Source organism: Dinoponera quadriceps, unplaced genomic scaffold, assembly GCF_001313825.1.
Source record: "Dinoponera quadriceps isolate SergipeBrazil2010 unplaced genomic scaffold, ASM131382v1 scaffold343, whole genome shotgun sequence".
Classification (NCBI taxonomy): Eukaryota; Metazoa; Arthropoda; class Insecta; order Hymenoptera; family Formicidae; genus Dinoponera; species Dinoponera quadriceps.
The window spans coordinates 340,787-348,823 of record NW_014554441.1 but is presented as its reverse complement, the minus strand read 5'-3'; positions in this window follow the sequence as shown (position 1 = coordinate 348,823).

The following is an 8,037-nucleotide window of genomic DNA, read 5'->3' as shown; positions in this document are numbered from 1 at the left end:
TATTAATCGCGAGACGAAAGGTTGCTTCGTCGTTAAAGGTGACTACTGTGCGCTACCCCACGTGCGTTGAAAGTTTAGTACATCAGTCTGGCACACACGTACGATACATTTAACAATGTTATCCTTTCGCTAAGATTTAAATTATCATATCCAACATCTAATAACGGCTCTTATCAACGTTTAATTCTCAGTGGTGGTTTTCCGCCGAATATCTTTCAAGATCTTTCTATATTTCTTCAATATATCTCTATATTTGTATGCATCCCATGTATATATAAGAGGACGATATATATTTCTGAGACATTATTCTATTCATAAATGGATTCGATATTGAATAGACTATCGATGACAGTTTCTCTCAAGGCATTATCCCGACACTCAGTGTCCACTCGCGTCTCCTGCATCTCGCGTTACATCAGAAATCCTAGCGCTCAGAGGACTGTTATCGCGTTAGTATCGGTGTCCTCTGACGGATCCGTCGACGGTGTCCTTCACACGAAGAGAGATAGAGATAGAAAGCATCGCCGAGCTTGATGGAAATGCCGCACGAATCACGGCTCCGAGTAAACGCGCGTATCGCACGGTTTGCCTGTGTACACACTGCGGATTCTCCAGGGTGGTAAGGACGCACTCGATCGCGCTCTCGCGCGATGATAGTCGTGGCTTTCTGGTCAGCGAGACCCACAAGAGCCGGTTCTCGGCAAGTAAACACCCCCCGGGAGTGCCAGCTGTTCCCGCAGGGTTTATCGATAAAGCGGTCGGAGATTATTGAGATTATTGATTGCCGAAATCGATACCTCGCGACACACGAAGGGTGAGAGGAGGGAAGTACGCGAGCAAAGCGACACGGAGTATTACGTCGGTAACGGCCTCGCAGAGGGCGTGGCGCTTAACTTAATGAAGAGCCTTTGAGATTAGGTTTTAAATTGTTCTCTCTGTGAAAATGATCGTGTAGCAAAGCAGCTGGATTTTATATTAAATTTTTTCACAAACGGCTTTGGTCTTTGAAATGAGGAAAATGCGAAATACCCGCTCGACCGGAGCTTTTCTAGAGAGGGAAGAGAGGTTGAAAACTCGGCGAGCGATAAAAATGATGCGCATATCGGTGAGAGTTCAAGTTGGAATGAACGGTTACTGAGAATTTCACTGTCGAATCGGTGCGCGCCTATTTGCACGTCGCCCCTTTAAAGAAAACACGTCGAGAAGATTCGAGCTATCGATCCGGAACTTAGCATCGCCAAGTGCTTCGTTCGAGGGGGTGCGACTGTTGGATACTAAGCAATTTGAATAAACAGTATACGGCACCGAGACATCTCCATTAGACGTCGATATTCGGAAGGGTAGGTGAGTGGGCGAGAAGGGTTGGCAGTGGGAAAGAAGAGCGGAGAATAGCTGCGAAACGTAAATTGCGGAAGATGAGCCGTGGAACAAAAGAACAGAAAGCAAACGTGGAGAACGAGATTCCTTCGGACGTTTTCCCATTACATTTACCGCATTTGACGATCGGTCCCTCGACACAGGGTGTCTAAAAAAGAAACGGGAATTGATAGTGGAAATTTATGCTTCGACAAGCTTCGCAAGACGAGTTTTGCATTCGCGCACACTCTACAAGTCGATGGATTGGCGTAGAGAAAAACTCTACTCGATTATTTGTTAAATATAAATAAATTCCAAAAGATAATTTGGAAATTATCTTGATAAAAATTTCACACCGAGATGGTGTGGCCGAAGCGAAGAAAAAATTGATTTCATACTCATCGAAGCGTCGTGGCATCGTTGCGCTTTTTTCTCGCGGGACATCCTCCACACAGATAGGATAGATGTAGCCAATTAAGCCGGTCGGGACTTTTTTGCCGAGTGTACGGCAGCTTCGATGCCATTCGAGATCGGGCGAATCCGATTAAGCCTTATAGATTCGCGTCTCCTCCCCCTACCGTTGGAAGGGTGCCGCGTTTCATTACGTCGCACGTAGCGCCCGTGTCGCTCGGACGCTGGATAATGCAAATAAGTCGAAAGCGGTATTACCGCGACGCCGGGGGTTGTCCGAAGCAAGAAATGAAAACAACGAGAGAAGCGCGCGATGTGGAAGGCTGGAACTGAGCGTGAGATTTAAGGCAGTCGCGACACGGGAGCCGTGTGGCAGCGATAGCGGACCGCTGCATTTTAATATTCCCTCAAAATTCCGCTCCATTCTTTATGTATCGCGTGTCGGAGATGCCGCGACAGATTTCCAAGGAATTACGTAAAAGGCGGATTTTTTTCCTCAACGGCGAGTAGGTGGCGCGGCATCCTGGACAGCTGTGATTTCTGCAATCAATCTTTTTTTTTATACAACTTTTATGCAAGGCAAAAGTGTGGGATCGTTTCATTAGAGGCGCGTTTCTTCGAGCAGTGAAGTTTTACGGAGCCGTCGTTAAAAAGAGTTAAGCATCACCGATATCGGGGGAGTGCGCAACGAGAAAATAATAAATCAGGAGGGAAAAGCCGGGAAAAAGAGGCGCGGCTAGGCGATCGGGAGATGTAAAGAGAAAAAGAGAGAGGGGGTTTCACGAGCCATAAAAATTAACGTTACACCGCGTGCTTATAATGGAACTCGCGGCCGTGGCCACGGCGATTTGTCGAAAGTTACGACTCTCATTGGGTGTCCAACATCGACTTAACTTTACATAAAATTACCGCGGAACTATTAATCGAACCGAGGAACGTTTATGCGGCTTCTCGTCGCGGAAAAGGGGATGATAAAGACGAATAAAGAGGCGATGCATTTATCGCGCACTCGAGAGTAAATTGATGCGCGGGATACTCGACTTACAAAAGACGAACTTTGATTTTCTCGCGAGAATATTTCTCGCACGTACTTGACACATTTTATAGGATAGTAGATTAAAATCTATGTTAACGAGATGCTATACTTGAAAACTTTACTCGCAGAATACTAATTTTTTCCGTAAAGTTTATTAGTTGCACAGAATTATAAATACTTTTACACGGTGAAAATAGGCGCGCAAATAAAGTTGAGCATTGTGCTCAACATGTGGGGAAAACGATTAAAAATTTCAAAATTAACATCTCTAGCTGTCAGTCAGCGTAAATATTTGCCTAATAGAGTCCCTGTAGCTTGTACATACCAAATGCGTCAATATTTCAATCAGAAAAATTTTAAAGATCGTTAAAAATTTTTTTTCAATTAAATTTAGAGGTCTAAAGAGACACGAAAAATTAGTAGAAAAATTTGTATATATCTTGGTTATGGATTTTCCATTAGATATAGTAAAACAGAGTAGCGCACATTTATCAAGCAATCACATTTATATCGCACTTATATTTACGTAAGATCTGCATATACAAGAAATACAAAAAGAGTAATGCGATCGTATCAGTGTTTACATAAGATAATACTTTCAGGATATCCGTCGATGTTTATCAAGTTTATCGTCAATATTGACTTGAAGATTGTTGCACGTAAGTTACTCAGATTTGAATTTAAAATTAGATTCAAGCTTTATAGTTGAATAATATGACACACATGACATTATACTTGTGTGGCGGCTATTCACCGCTTTGAAGCTGTCACTTTATATAACAGACGACGATCTGTCAATCGTTATAGCAGACGACACTGTCGCTATAGCAGGAAACACTGCCTTTGATACTACTTTCGGACGAAACACTCGCTTGTTTTCACGACGCTGATTTCGGGAACGACTGCGGCCAGCGAAATTTAGAGTTAGATCTGAGTTTTTTCAATTGAATAATATGGTATATATATAACATTATATTTATAATTGCGATTATACAAAATACATCGTACTCTAAATATAAATCTGAGCAAAGCTGCTCACTTGATAAGTTTCCAGTAACGACTATTGATACGAATGCCTACAATGTATTACGTGCGAGTCTCATTTCGTCGGCCGACACCTTACTTCGTAACGTAACGTCTCAGAAAAAATCCGCGGCAACAGCTTTCCCGGCGAGTTGTTGATACGTTAAGCGTCGATTAACCGATATAATCGATTCTACGCGCGTTTCGCCCAACTCCCGAATTTCCGGCGGTTGCTCCAGATACGAGTTATCGACTTCATAATTAACGGCGTCCCCGACAGCCTCGTTTCGAGGGAACGTAGAGGTGCGTCGTGCATGGAATCGCTGTGTCGGCAGGGAACTTCGGCGCCCAGAAGTTCTTCCAGGTCGCAACTAAGTCAGGCCGATAATACAGCGGCACGGTGCGTAGAATACGAACAGCGCGCGGCAACGATAGCGCAGCCCGACACTTCCAGTCTGTGACATACGAAATGGCAAATCGAGCGAAGTAAAACATTCTAATCGAACGCGTAGCACCCGAAAACGTAATATGGATCAAAGTATAAAATGAAATAACCACTCGACACAGATTTATGCTCGTTTCTACCAACGTCGACTAAACCTTAACTCGAGTTAAATTTTTGTCTGAAAAGAGTTTAAACTCGGATTAAGGTTCAATCGACGTTGGCAGAAACGGGCATTATTCGAGTGGAGCAAAATGAATTCGTGATCTCTTCACGACATCTCAGATTCATTTCGGCAACGATCGAACTTCGGTCGCGATATTTCTCCGCAGTCTTCTCCATCAGTTACTCGATTCATTCCAGCAGTCCTTCTCGTGCCAAGGCTCACTACGTCTGATGCATAATCCGCTACCGGAGACAACAATGAAGCCATGATGTTGTCGCTTGCGGGGTGGCTGAGTGTGTAAGTGAGGGAAGGGCGAGTGAAGAATAAGAACCGAGAGAGACTCGACTGCGAAAAGGGCGAAGCGATGGTGGGGAGAGGGCGGAAGGAGGAAGGGACCGGTAGACAGACGGAGAACTGTCAGCAAACTGCATTTACCATTGTTACTTCAAAGACGCGCTCGGCATTGTGCCCGCCGTCTAAACCCAACTTTCCTTAACGATCCTGCGGGCTCGCGCTCCCGTGTTTTCCCTAAATACGACGAAACTACGGAGATAAGCCGAAACCAGTTAAGGCGTCACGTGAACCCCCTTCAGCCTACCTCTACCCAACCATCCTCCCGCCGACTCGCCAGGAATCGTTTAATCTCGGCGAAAGGAGGCAGGACGAAGAGTTTGCTAACTCCTCGACCGTACTGGGATACCCCAATTCGCGCACACCCTACGTTTCTCCTCTGATCTTCCTCGAGCGATTCGCGCGCGCACTTCATCGTTCTCGCGCGTAACAGCGCATGCGCCTGACCCACTGTCTTTAACACCGTGGAAAGACGAAAGTTTCGCGAAGGAACGCGCTGAAACGGAGAGGCTACGCGGCTGCTGTCGCCGAGTTGTTGTTGTTGTTCTTGAGGACCATATCGTTGCTGCCACGGTGGAGTCGAAACGTCACGTAAAAAACTTGAATCCAAGTTCGAGTAAATGTTTAGGTTTCGAACACTACTCTTCCACCTTTTATCCGGACAATGGCAGATATTGCGTTTGACTTACGTTACTTATGATACAAATGATTCCGCTTATGGAGAAGAGGCGGCTCCTTTCTCGCTTCTTCCTCTTCCTATCTTTAGCTTTCTTTTCATTTGAAGATAGAATAATCGAGCAAAAGATAAATATACGCGCGGGGAAGTAAAGGTCCTCCATTTTTAAATTAACGAAATCGCCGAGCGAACGGATTCGCCGGGTTACGATCGCGCTGCCGGTTTTACTTCCAGTCGTAACTTCCAGCGCGAAAGTTCCGCCGGACGAGCGTGTCGTTAAATTAAACGTCCGTACAATCGGCACGCGCATAATGGCGGGCGTTCGATGGAAATCGAGCGTGAGACGATACTCGCGCCGCTGTCATTGCACCGTAGCTTTGCGAACCCGAGAAAATCGAGAATATTAGGTAAGCGACATGATAACAGGAGCAAAGTACAAAGTACCCGCCGTCGGACGGGCCTCGCTTGAAAAGCTCGACGGCTCGAGCGTTTCACGTTTCTTCCCCCGATTCGCATTCAGTCTGCTTTCCGCTTTTCACGTTTGCGGCACGACGCACATTCAGGGCTGGATCGGCACAGATTCTTTCCGCGGAGATTTTTCCGATACGGCGAACTTCATTATGCCCTGCACCACCATCGCTACCCGAGTCTCCCTTTGCCCTTTCGCCACCACCGCCCACCGTTGCCGTTCTGTGCGCGTCCTTGTGTACGTTCGTGTATGTCGGCGAGTGTGGATAAGTACGCTTTGATGCTGATTTCCCTGATTTACAGCGGGAACCTTCCCCGGTCGTTTCGTTCCCGGCGCAGAGGGTGCTCCGATCCTCTCCATCCTCCGCGACGGCCAAAGCCAAATTACACGATATCGTTTTGTCGACGATTGTGAAGATTTCCGCGCGACGATATCTTGGTGCGCACACGCAAATCAGTTTACAACTGCTGAATGCGCGCGTACACGCTGCTGTGAAGAGGCGAGCCGGCGGCGGTGGTCATTCTCGAATCGCGGCCCGAACTCCCGCGCGTCTTTGAGCTCCCACCGAAAAGAGCATTTGAACGTTTCCTTACACGGGAGCGGTACGCTATGTGCTGCGATAAATGCGGCTGAATAGGGCGCCGCGTCTGCTCGAAAAATGCTGAAAAGGATGAAAGATCTTCAGGATCGTTCGCAGTGCCTCTACAAAGCGCGGATGATATAAAATTCCGGTGATTACAGCGGAGATTAAATTCTCGAGTTCTCTACGCGGCAAATGGCGGCTTCGAATCGGTGATTCAGCGCGGGTTAATTGTCCACTCGAGAGAGACGAAGAGGGTCGCTGAGAAAATTCGAGTGGATGCCGAGGCTCTCTCGTCGTGACTTGGCACGCGAACGTGTCGGAGGCGGCGAGAGAGGACGGCGTTACATTACGCGCCGTTTCGCCGCCCTTTCCTCGCGCGATCAGCCTCGCGCGTTTAGAATTCGGCGCGCGTGTCCCGCGATATTATCCGGAGGACAATTAAATTAGTCGCCGCTTGAAATTGAATTATTTCGAGCCGCGATGTGTAGAGTTCGCGCGCGCGCGCTCGGCCGTCGGCATACAAAGTGCCGGCGAGATTTCGGAGATGCCCCTGCCCGACACCCCGATCGACGTCCGCGTGTTAATTAGATAGCCGACGCCGATGGCCGATAATTATGCGACTGTCCGTAACGAGATCGGAGTCGTTCGAGTTCTTTATATGGAAAAACATTCTGTATATTCTTTATTATGCGGAAAGGCCCCTGACTTTTTCTCCCGACCAACTCAAACGAAATCATTTTAAACAAACAAATTAGAAATATAAGTAATCTTATTGTTTAAAAGACGTTATTACGACCTCTTAGGATGTCTTATTTATTGTCCAAAAGACGTCCCTTTGTTTCCACGTCGAGCTGTTTCGCGCGCTTGCCCGCACCTCAGGGGATGATTTTCATGAGGAATTATGTCGACGTTAAACGCCTCGCCTTTGTCAACTGCATGTTCGGTGTCGATCGTTCGAGAAGTTGCGTGTCGCCGACGGACGACGCGATAAAATCGAGATAATGTCGACGGTATGCGCTCGCGCTTTCGAGGGAATTAGATGGTAGAATCGGTAATGGTGTCATTTGATTTTAATCCGGGGATCGAACTTCCAACTGTAAAATAAATTTTCAGTGCAGCGCGTTTGATAATAATCTCAGCGACTCCCGAGTCGAAATTTAGTTCCATATTGGCCCTGCGTCCGTCGGACATGGAATTCCCTGTACTCAACTTGGAGAAAACGACAGTAAGTAATCAATTGCTTGTTATATCTTGAGATTCTTCATTAGTCCTTTAAACTGGACAGAATTTACAGGATTGACGTGGGACTAAAATTCGATTCGATAATAATATATTGTTGTTATTATTATTATTATTATTTGGTGGAATCTGACATTTATTTTTTTCAAGTATAAAATATTTATTTGTGATTTTCGAAGTTGCACCAACGCTACAATCGCTCGCACACGCCGAGTGAGAAATATAACACGACGCGACGGCGGGCTTGTTACCCTTTTTTCCTCCCCTGGGCCTGTGAAAATTACC